At 45.4% G+C, this 11,877-nt stretch overlaps 1 pseudogene; it reads right to left on the minus strand.

Annotated features, from left to right (window-relative positions):
* Positions 1-1,046: 1,046 nt before the first annotated feature.
* LOC141134547 (small nuclear ribonucleoprotein Sm D3-like) lies at positions 1,047-1,340 on the minus strand (annotated as a pseudogene).
* Between the last annotated feature and the right edge of the window lie 10,537 nt (positions 1,341-11,877).

Consider the following 11,877-nt stretch of genomic DNA (forward strand, 5'->3'; position numbering starts at 1 on the left):
TTGCAAGCTACAAAAAGGGAGTACCTGGGTTTAGTATTTACACACCCCAGAAGGGAGACCCTTTAACAGGGCTCACCAAGTCCCTATGCAACAATCCTGCTAAGCACCTTAGCCTACCAACCAACAACTGGTGCCTCATGTGACCCGGGTAAGAAGAAATTAACTGCTGAAAATGACTGGTGTCCCACAGCTGTCCTCTGGAAGCAGCGCATGTCTGTCATACTCGGCTTATAAAAGCAGGCTGTGCGGCGGGGCATGCGTGGTCCTGGCAAATGGGCACGGCTGTATTCGCATATGACACAAATCTTTGCGCGCCAAGATTAGGCTACGGCACATGCGTGGCTCCGTGTGCGCACAACGCCTGTGGTGAAGCCGCATGCAACATGGCCTCCAAACAGGTATGAACACTCGTGCACTTTGGCGAACGCACGTGTGCCATGGCGAACCAAGATGCGCAATGGTGCACCTTCGTGCGCGGACCATCCATAAGAAAAAACAGCCAAGACAACAAGAAAAAAAATGTACTCTTTGCAAACACCCACAGCTAGCCCAAAACTCTTCCCCCCGTGGTCACCGCACACAGGTGTCCAGCCTCTAGCTAACTTGGCTGATTGTTACAATCACTGGAGCACCCCACAATAAGTAAATAAGGGGGTTTCACTTACCCGTCCAGGCACAGGGCAGCCTTAGAAACTAAGAGCCCAATCTTCACCCATCATGGCGGATTTTGTCACTTGGGGACCTTCAAGGACCGGGTACCCTTTCAGTTTTAGGGTCCACTCCCTTGGACCTGTACAGCACACTGCAGGAATTGCCTTAGATCTGTGGTGTCTAAGATTCCACTATGCAGGGTCCAGCACCCAGAGGTCGCATTACAGGCAAAACCTCACAGGATCCTTGCCGTCTTCTTTGCGAGGCTCGAGTACCTTTTTTTTTTTTCACCATTAGAAACAGGTTTATTAAACAAATTAAAAATAAAAAACAAAAAGGCAGACATTTGAGCAGTTACATAACCTGGAGCAAAAAAAAAATGTATACAAAAACAGTTATCGCCATTTTTGAAAGATATTTCCTCGTCCCGTTCCACATCCTCTTCCTCCTGCAGCCACTTGAGCTTTGAGAATAGCAGCTTTCCCCCTTCCAGCACCTGAACCCTGATTTTTATTTAACATTGGGGCATTTTTTTAACACGTCTGGAAGTATCAGGAAACGGATTTTACAACTCGCCTGTATTCGTTTCACAGGTCACAATATGCCCTTCTGCTTCATGGAGAACCTTGATGGGAACACCGATAGTCATCTTGGCTGTAGAGGCTTGAAATTTCCTGGCATGGCTTCTGTTCTACCCGGGTACCATTTATTTAAGCATATAAGCTTTTTTTCAAATGGATCCGATTGGTCAATCCCTTGATTCCTTTAAGAACCATTTTGGGTCTAGAGAGCTCAAACAAACGTGCCCATCCACCTCGCAGACACTAGTAAAAAACGAAAGTACTTCCTGTATGGGAGGGGTTATATAGGGCAGACTTACTATCTAAGACTTTGTCTACCAGTGTCCATTCACCTAGAGATGGCATATAACCCAGTAGGTAATCAGTAATAGCCTAACTCTGTGTCCCGTGATGTGTGATAAAGAAATCTCAATCAGCCCTGTCTAGTTCTCTTCTGTAGATTAAGGCTATGCACTGCTGTTTGGGTGCAGCACATTTAGGTGTGTCTGCGTTTTACATACGTTTAGGTGCGCTCCCATTGACTTCTATTGGTCCATGTGTTTTCTGAAAGTGCATTTAAGATGGGACATGCAGGACTTTGATGTGTTTTCATGAAAACGCACGGTTTATTAGAAGTAAATGGGAGTGCATCAAAAACCACATGTAAAGCGCACATAAATCATGCTGCCTCCAACCTGCAGTGCACTGGTGTGAACCGGCTCTTAGAACACCTAACCCGTATATTTTTTGAGACAAAGAGAGGGGTAGGTACCCTGTAGTCTAGTTCAGAAACTAGTTGCTTAGGGTGACCCACGCTGCTCCTCCTGAGATGCAGTAGACTAAGCGTTGTCACCACAGGACAGGAAGTGAGTTAGGCTGGGGTCAGACTTAATTCGGATGCGGCTCACAGCAGGGTGCGTCTCTGTTCTCCATTTCAGGGACGAATCAGGCCCACATTTTTGCCTGAATTCGGAACTGAAAATGGAGGCAAAGACGCACAAGACTCCTATGCAATTCACTCCGTGGCCACCCCAGAAATGTGTGAACCAGCTCCATTCAGAGCTGGTCATAGTCTCCTGTTATGCGAATTGGATGCATCATGCGAATTGGATATCATGCGAATTGGATGCGGAGGAACCCACATCCAATTCGCATAAGTGTGAACCCAGCCTTACTGGGCAGAATTATCAGGTATTGTTAAAAGAAAAAGCCTGGAAATAAAGAAAACTGCATATAAAATATATTACATTTGTGTTCATGGTATTAACTATAATTTAACTTATGGAACATTCTGGTTTTGTCAGATTACATCATTATTGTGCCTACATGAACAATCAAATTAATGGCAAAACTTCCTTTACATAGCATTTGTGGCAAAGGTGTTCTTTTGTATAACTTTACGGCCAAAGAAAACATTCACTTTCAGCTATTCACTTCAGATTGAAATCAACACCACTGCTGACTTGTTTATCTAGTTGTGGCAGTAAATAATCCAGAAAAATACAGAGAATTGGGAATTCTGGATATAAGAGTGCTTAAAGTGATGGTAAAGCTTTCATTTAAAAAAAATTAAAATATTAAACATGTCATTCTTACCTGTTCTGTGCAATGGTATTGCACAGAGCAGCAATGCCCCATAAAGCTGCTTGCTATGAGGGCACTCATACAAGCTTGATCCTGACCCATGCTGCCTGTTTCTATAGCCAAATACAATGTGATTTTGCCCCGCCCCCACTCCCTCATCACAGAAGTTGATTGACAGCAGCGAGAGCCAATGGCTCCCACTGCTATCAATCTGCCCTGTAAGGAGGGAGAAAGAGGAAAGAGTCACTGCTCTTGTACACAGCGCTGGATCAAGATTGGGCCCAGGTAAGTGTAAGAAGGGCTGGGGGGTTTTTCCTGTGGCAGAGAAGTTTTTTTTTTTTTACCGTACTGCATTAAAGTGGATGTAAACCCACACATATACCCAGGAAAGTGAACAGCCTCAGATGATACACAGAGATGAAACAAATCTCCCTGTATAAGCTTTACATGTACAGTATATCTGCTGTTTTCAGTGACTTATATTCTTTAGAAAATGCAGATTGTGTTAGGAGATTTTCTCTTCCTGTTCAACACTGCAGTGATGTCCGGGCATACAGCCAAGACATCTGATTGGAGGAAAGGCACACACCCCCTCTCCATATAGGCAGAGACTTGAAGAGCTGTTTTCTGAATAGTTCAGGTCTCTGCTAATCTATTTATAGCAACCTCCCATAACACAAAATTCACGCTGCTTTTTTCTCAGTCGACAGAGAACTTGTCAGAAGTTATCATGCTGATAACAGCAGAACGGAGCAGGAAACAGCTACGGGACTTAGGGCTTTGAACAGAGATAAGAAAACACTGCAGATATATGTGCCCAGCTCAAATTTCATGAATCGGGGTTAAATCCACTTTAACCACTTCCCGCCCGGCCTATAGCACATTGACGGACGGCGCGGTGGTTCGGTTACCCTGACTGGACATCTTTAAGGATAACTGCCAGTGCGCTTGTGGCATGGCGTGTCAGTCTGACACACCACAACACCGATTTTGGTAAAGAGCCTCTGACAGAGGCTCTTTACCACGTGATCACCCGTGTCCAATCACGGCTGACAGTGTAAACAGGAAGAGCCTGTTTATTGGCTTTTCCTCACTCGCGTCTGACAGACGTGAGTAGAGGAGAGCTGATCGGTGGCTCTTCTGATGGGGGGGTCTGCGCTGATTGTTTATCAGCGCAGCCCCCCTGCGGATGCCCACACTGGACCACCAGGGATGCCGCCAGGACCACCAGGGATGGCCAGCACACATGGATGACCGAGTATGCCCCCCATGGCCACCAGGGATGCCACACAGTGCCCTTAAAGATGCCAATCAGTGCCCAGAAATGGTGCCAGTCAGTGCCCACTACAAATGCCTGCCAGATGTCTCCTCATCAGTGATGCCCAGCAGTGCCACCCATCAGTGCCCACCTATCAGTGTCACCCATAAGTACCTAACAGTGCAGCCTTTCAGTGCCCATCAGTGCTGCATACCAGTGCCACCTCATTGGTGCCACCTCATCAGTGCCTGTCAGTGAAGGAGAAAACTTACTTATTTACAAAATTTTATAACAGAAACAAAGAAAAACTTTTTTTTTCTCAAATTTTCGGTCTTTTTTTATTTGTTGCGCAAAAAATAAAAACCCCAGCAGTGATCAAATGCCACCAAAAGAAAGCTCTGCTTGTGGGAACAAAAGGCTAAAAAATTTGTTTGTGTACAGTGTTGCATGACTGCGCAATTGTCATTCAAAGTGCAACAGCGCTGAAAGCTAAAAATTGGCCTGGGCAGGAAGGGGTGAAAGTGCCCTGTATTGAAGTGGTTAAGGTAAGGCTTCATTCACATATGCTGCGGCTCACAGCATTGGGTCCGGTGTGTCCCTGTTCACCGATTCAGGTGCGAATCAGGTCCAAATTTTTTCCTGAATTCACACCTGAATCAGACCAGAAGGCACACAGGAACCCTTCTTCAATGTGGACTGCGGCTGCCCCGGAGCTGTGCGAATCGGCTCCATTGAGAGTCGGTCACACTCTCCTGTCATTCCAATTGGATGTGGGGACACCCACATCCAATGCCACATTTGACACCTTTCAGGAGGGGGTAGGGGGTACCTGTTTTTGACAGGTACCTATCCCCACTTTTGGCCACGGCGAGATCACTCGGAAGTTTGTCCCCCCTCTTCCTTCGCCCGCCGCCGGGCCATTCAGAAAGCGCAGCAAGCTTTGTACATGCGCGGTAGGGATCGTCTTGTGAAGCCGAAAGGCTTCACTCCAGTTTACCTCTCCACGAATGGTGGCGGCAGCACTCGAGAGCTGATGGAAACATCGGCTGGGGTGACGATATCACTGGTTTCCAGGACAGGTAAGTGTCCTAATATTAAATGTCAGAAACTACAGTATGTGTAGCTGCTAACTTTTAGTTTTTTGCTGGGGGGGTACAGTCTGTGACACATCAGGGTGCTTGACTAATAGAGTATCTAATTCTAAATCAACCGTATTATATGTTTTCTCATGTTATTGCATGCAGTTTGCTCAGCAAGGCTTCCACCCAAATTTACCCTGTGCATTTACATGGTAGAGGCGTTGCATGTTACCTTAGGGGCAAGGACTGTTGGGAATGCTTCTTAGTACATATTAAATCATTATTATTTATGTTATGAATTGGCACCTAAACATAAATGAGTTGCAAACATTACACGATGGTGTATCTTTCATATTTTGCTTCATAGCTCATTCTTAGATGGGCAAATGCACCACAGATGGGGGGAGTTATTACCATTTAGAAATACTGGAAACAGAACGACATTATGTAGTTTTAGTCTGGATGAAAATGGCAGCAGCATTGTGCATCTGCACTGCAGAGGATTTTATGTCTGTTGCCCTAAGCTGAATGCAGTATCAGCCTGGATCCTGCAGAGGTCAACAGTGCTCAACCTTCATGCTTTAGAAAGCCTTGATTCAGTCCCTGAAAGGTAACTTCTGAAAGATATCACCAAATTAGGAAGATGAGAACCTCTGTCTAAATTCCTGAGGCTGTGCCAAGTCCTAGGAGATTTACAAAGGCCACATTACACTGCAGCACTAAACTGTTAACCCTTGTTTATAATGTACTTGCTGACTGATATTTAATGAACCAAAATGCGTGTTACACTAACAGGTTTAAATCATAAGAAAAATGACAGCCGTGCCATAGTAACCAGAATCCATATGGAGCCACATTAGCATGACTAATTCAAAAACATTTTGGAATTTTTTATAACTTCACTTTAATCAGTTTAGTCTACATTATGCTGAAAAAAAAATCACCTGTGTGTCCACGGTGGCTTAACCACTTCAGCCCCGGAAGGATTTACCCCCTTCCTGACCAGAGCACTTTTTACAATTTGGCACTGTGCTGCTTTAACTGGTAATTGCGCGGTCATGTAATGCTGTACCCAAACGACATTTGCGTCATTTTTTCCACAAATAGAGCTTTCTTTTGGTGGTATTTGATCACCTCTGTGTTTTTTATTTTTTGCAATATAAACGAAAAAAAGACCGAAAATTTTGAAAAAAAAATGATATTTTCTACTTTTTGCTATAAAAAAAAATACAATAACCTCAATTTTAGTCATACATTTAGGCCAAAAAGCTATCAGCCACATGTCTCGGGTAAAAAAAAAATTCAATAAGCGTATATTTATTGGTTTGCGCAAAAGTTATAGCATCTACAAACTAGGGTACATTTTCTGGAATTTACGTAGCTTTTAGTTTATGACTGCCTTTGTCATTTCTTGAGGTGCTAAAACGGCAGGGCAGTACAACCCCCCCATGACCCCATTTTGGAAAGTAGACATTCCATGGAATTTGCTGAGATGCTTGTTGAGCACATTGAATATTTAATTTTTTTGTCACAAGTGATTGAAAAATGCCAAAAAAAAAAATACATTTTTACACAAAGTTGTCACTGAAATGATATATTGCTCAAACATGCCGTCGGCATATGTGAAAATACACCCCAAAATACATTCTGCTGCTTCTCCTGAGTATGGGGATACCACATGTGTAGAACTTTTTGGCAGTCTAGCTGCATACAGGACCCTGAAAAACCAATCACCGCTTTCAGGATTTCTAAGGGTGTAAATTTTGATTTCACTCCTCACTACCTATAACAGTTTCGGAGGCCATGAAATGCCCAGATAGCACAACCCCCCCCAAATTAACCCGTTTTGGAAAGTAGACACCCCAAGCTATTTTCAGAGAGGCATGTTGAGTCCATGGAATATTTTATATTTTGCCACAAGTGTCGGGAAAATTACAATACATTTTTTTTTCTCAAAGTTGTCACTAAATGATGTATTGCTCAAACATTCCATGGGAAGTGAAATTACACCACAAAATACATTCTGCTGCTTCTCCTGAGTACAGGGATACCACATGTGTGGGACTTTTTGGCAGTCTAGCCGTGTACAGGACCTCGAAAAACCAATCACTGCCTTCAGGCTTTCTAATGGCGTAAATTCTTGATTTCACTCCTCACTACCTTTCACAAAACCCCCCCAAATTACCTAATTTTGGCAAGTAGACATCCCAAGCTATTTTCTGAGAGGCATGTTGAGTATTTTGCAGATCTCGCTTTTTGTCACAAAGTTTTGAAAATTGAGCAAATAGCTTGGGGTGTCTACTTTCCAAAATGGGGTCATTTGGGGGGTTGAGGGGTTTGTGCTATCTGAACATTTCAGGGCCTCCGTAACTGTGATAGGTAGTGAGGAGTAAAATCACAATTTTTTGTTCATACATCATGGGACACAGAGACTTGATAATTACTTAATGGGTTAGATAGTCACCATCAGGTGATTGGACACTGGCAAGCCTAATTACAAGGCGAGTTCCTCCCCTATATAACCCCTCCCATACGGAGGGTACCTCAGTTTTTTCGCCAGTGTCTAAGGTGGTTGGTCATGCTAGAAGATGTGCTAAGAAGAAAGCTCTGCCTGATGGTCTCTGCGGGGGCCTAGGAGCTATACAACTGGATCCATACCTCGGGCCAATATATACGCCTAAGATGGATGGTACCCGGGCCTTGTGTGTGAAGAAACAAGTGGATTCGGATCTAGGCATACCTAAGACACCTACTGAGACTGAGCTAATGTTTATATTGTAAGACCAGGGCACAGTAGTTATTGCATATGTACTAGTACCTCTGCTTTGCAGCTTAGAACTATGTCTCCTCGTAAGAGGGCTTCAGGGGGAGGTAAAAGAGGCACTAAAAAATCACCGCCTACTTCTAGGGGTTCTGGGCATGCGTGCAGGATTCCATCCCCCCCTGAAAGACTGGAAGCAGCCTCACAGGATGAGTCTGTGCCCTTGTCAGGCTTTGCAGCCTCTTCCAATGTTACAGTCCCTGTATATGTCACTGAAGACAATATGAAGGCTGCATTGGATGGTTTGGAAGGAAGGATTACTACTTTTATCACATATTCCCTAAAGAGTTGCAAAAAAAGGGGTAGATCCCCTCCCTCTGCTTTAGGTTCCCTATCAAATTGTGAGCAGTCGGACAATTCAGGGGAAGAGGAAAAGCTCTCTTCTGCCTCTCAGGCCCTCAAAGTACAGGTGTAATACTTTACTGAGTTGGTGCGTACCACATATAGATTGCCCTCGGCTGAGGCTGCCAAATTCTCTGTTTCCTCCCTGGGATCCCGGAAATCCCCACAGGCTGTATATACCTTCCCAATTCATCCCTTATTGGAGAGGTTGTTGTATGATGACTGGGGTCACCCAGATAAACAATTTTTCTCCTCCTGAGAGGTTTTCTATACTTTATCCGGTTGAGGGAAAATTCACCAAAAAAATGGGAGGTGCCAGCAATAGATGCGGCTATTTCTTGTGTGAATAAAAGCCTGACCTGTCCTGTGGACAATGCTCAGGGGTTCAAGGATCCAACTGATAAGAAGCTGGAAACTTTATTTAAAGCCTCTTTTTCTATGGCTGGCGCTGTGTTCCAGCCTGCGGTTCCAGCAATCGGCATGTGCCAGTTCCTCAAGGAACAAATGAAGCAGGTGCTTAACCTCTTCCCAACTGAGGAGGGTGAGGTTTATGCAGACATTCCTAAAGCCTTATGTTTTGCGGTTGATGCCATTATGGATTCTGTTCAGCAAGCATCCCGCCTTTCCCTTCTGCTCGTACACATGCGCAGGGCCCTTTGGCTTAAGCATTGGGCAGTTGAAGCTTCGTGCAAAAGATATTTGACTGCGTTCCTGTTTTATGGGGAATTCCTGTTTGGGGATGACCTGGACAAATACATCCAGAAAATTACGGGGGTAAAACCACGTTGTTACCGGTCAAAAGAAAGAGTAAACGTCCCACATTTAGACGTTCTCCGTCCCCGGCCCCTGTAGCCTCGTCCTCCAGGCGGGGCAATGGCCTCCCCAATCCAATACTAGGGGAAAGGTTCAAGGCCAAGCCCAAGGGCAAAAGAAGTCTTGGGGTTCAAGATCCGTTAAGCAGAAGCCCAAGACCTCCCTATGAAGGGGCGCCCCCGCTCGGCCGAGTGGGGGGAAGGCTGCTTCAGTTTGCATGCGCCTGGCGGGAAGAGATTCAGGACAGATGGGTAACCTCCACGGTGTCTCTGGGCTACAAGCTGGAGTTCCGGGAGTTCCTGCCTTCTCGTTTCCTAAGGTCAAGGGTCTCCAAGGATCCATAAAAAGAAGACCCTTGTTTCTGGCCTTAGTACATCTACTATCCCAAAGGGTGATTATAGAGATGACCCCAGAGGAGCAAGGCTCAGGGTTCTACCCAAACCTCTTTATGGTTCCAAAACCAAACAGGGATGTCAGACCTATTCCAGATATAAAAGACCTGAATCAGTTTTTGGACATTCGTTCTTTCCGCATGGAATCTATCTGCTCGGTAGTTTCCACCCTTCAGGGGGGAGAATTCTTGGCATCAATAGACATCAAAGATGCATATTTACATGTGCCAATATTTCCCGCTCCCAAAGATTCCTGAGGTTTGCGGTGGATCAGCGCCACTTCCAATTTGTGGCCCTACCTTTCGGTCTTGCTACAGCACCTCGAGTGTTCACAAAAATTCTAGCCCTGCCCTTGGCAAAACTAAGGGCTCGGGGCATAACAGTGACAGCTTATCTGGACAATTTGCTACTTGTAGAACAGTCCATGGAATGCTTAGACCGCAGTGTGCTCAGCACAGTAGAGTACTTACAGTACCTAGGCTGGGTCCTCAATCTAGAAAAATCTTCCTTAAAGCCGCTAAAAAGACTGAAGTATTTGGCCATGGTCATAGACAGAGTCCAAAGCAGAGTATTTTTACCTTAAAGCCGCTAAAAAGACTGGAGTATTTGGGCATGGTCATAGACAGAGTCCAAAGCAGAGTATTTTTACCCAGGTCAAAGGCCAAATCCACAAAAGATTTGGTCTGGGTAGTCATAGCATGGAAGAATCCCTCCATTCGGCTATGCATGAGACTATTAGGGAAGATGGTGGCCTCTTTCGAGGCTATCCTTTATGCTCAGTTTCACTCAAGGCCTTTGCAGAGCAGCATCCTCTCTGCCTGGAACAAAAGGGTACAAGCCTTGGATCTCCCAATGTGCCTGTCTCCTTGGGTACGCCAGAGCCTCAATTAGTGGCTGCTGACCAAGAATCTGCTAAAAGGAAAATCTTTTGTTCCAGTTACTTGGAAAGTGGTAACCACAGATGCCAGCCTAATAGGCTGGGGAGCAGTTCTGGAAGAAGCTTCCACCCAAGGAAGATGGTCCAGAGCCGAAAGGCTCTTGCCCATCAACATTCTGGAGATTTGGGCAAATCGTCTAACCCTCAAGGTCTGGACATGCAGGTTGCAGGGTTGTCCTCTCTGGATACAGTCCGACAATGCTACAGCTTGGTCCAGGTGACCTTGGTATGCGGAGATCATAAAGGCAGATAGAAGACCTTGGGTTCTTCCGCTCCGCCCAAATCTACTCTCACAGGGTCCAATATTCCATCCTGCCTTACAAGGTCTAAATTTGACGGTTTGGCGGTTGAGACCCACATTCTAAAGAGTGGTGGCCTCTCAGGGCCAGTCCTGTCCACCCTGGTTAATGCTAGGAAGCCAGCTTCCAGGCTCATCTACTACAGAATCTGGAAGGCATATGTTTCCTGGTGTGAATCCAGAGGGTGGCATCCTAGAAAGTATGGCATTAGCAGAATTCTTGCCTTTCTCCAATTAGGCGTAGAAATGAAGCTGACCTTGAGTACTATCAAGGGCCAGATCTCGGCCTTGTCGGTATTCTTTCAAAGACCGCTTGCCTCTCATTCCCTCGTACGGCCTTTGTTCAGGGGGCACTACGCTTGAATCCGCCAGCTGAGCCTCCTGTGTGCCCATGGGATCTGAATTTGGTTTTGTCTGTTTTACAGGAACAACCTTTTGAACCATTGCACCAAGCTTCTTTAAATCTTTTAACAAAGAAGTTGGTGTTTCTGGTAGCCATATCCTCGGCTAGAAGAGTATCAGAATTAGCAGCTCTTTCTTGTAAAGAGCCATATTTGATTATTCACAAAGACGGGGTGGTGTTGCGCCCTCACCCGACTTTTCTGCCTAAAGTGGTTTCAGGATTCCATCTGAATCAAGATGTGGTCCTACCGACCTTTTTTCCAGATCCGCAGTCCGCGGAAGAAGAGTTGTTACACTCTTTAGATGTTGTGAGAGCAGTCAGTATCTATCTGCAGGCAACCGCTCAGATACGAAAGATTGATTGTCTCTTTATTCTGCCAGAGGGTCCCAAAAAGGGCCAGGCAGCATCGAAATCCACTATCTCTAGTTGGATTCGACAGGTTATTATTCAGGTTTATGGTGTAAAGAAGAAAGTTCCTCCTTTTCAGGTTAAAGCACACTCTACTAGAGCAGTTAGTGCTTCATGGGCAGTGCATCACCAGGCCTCCATGGCTCAGATCTGCAAGGCTGCAACTTGGTCTTCAGTCCATACATTCACTAGATTCTATCAGGTGGATGTAAGAGGGCATGAGGATGCCGCCTTCAGGTGCAGTGTGCTGCAGGCAGCAGTATAGTTCCTCTAGTCCGTTGGCAGTCTATGTTTTTTTCTGATCTGTGTCTCCCTCCCCTCAATTTGGGCA

Source organism: Aquarana catesbeiana, linkage group LG03 (genome assembly GCF_042186555.1).
Source record: "Aquarana catesbeiana isolate 2022-GZ linkage group LG03, ASM4218655v1, whole genome shotgun sequence".
NCBI classification, from domain to species: Eukaryota; Metazoa; Chordata; class Amphibia; order Anura; family Ranidae; genus Aquarana; species Aquarana catesbeiana.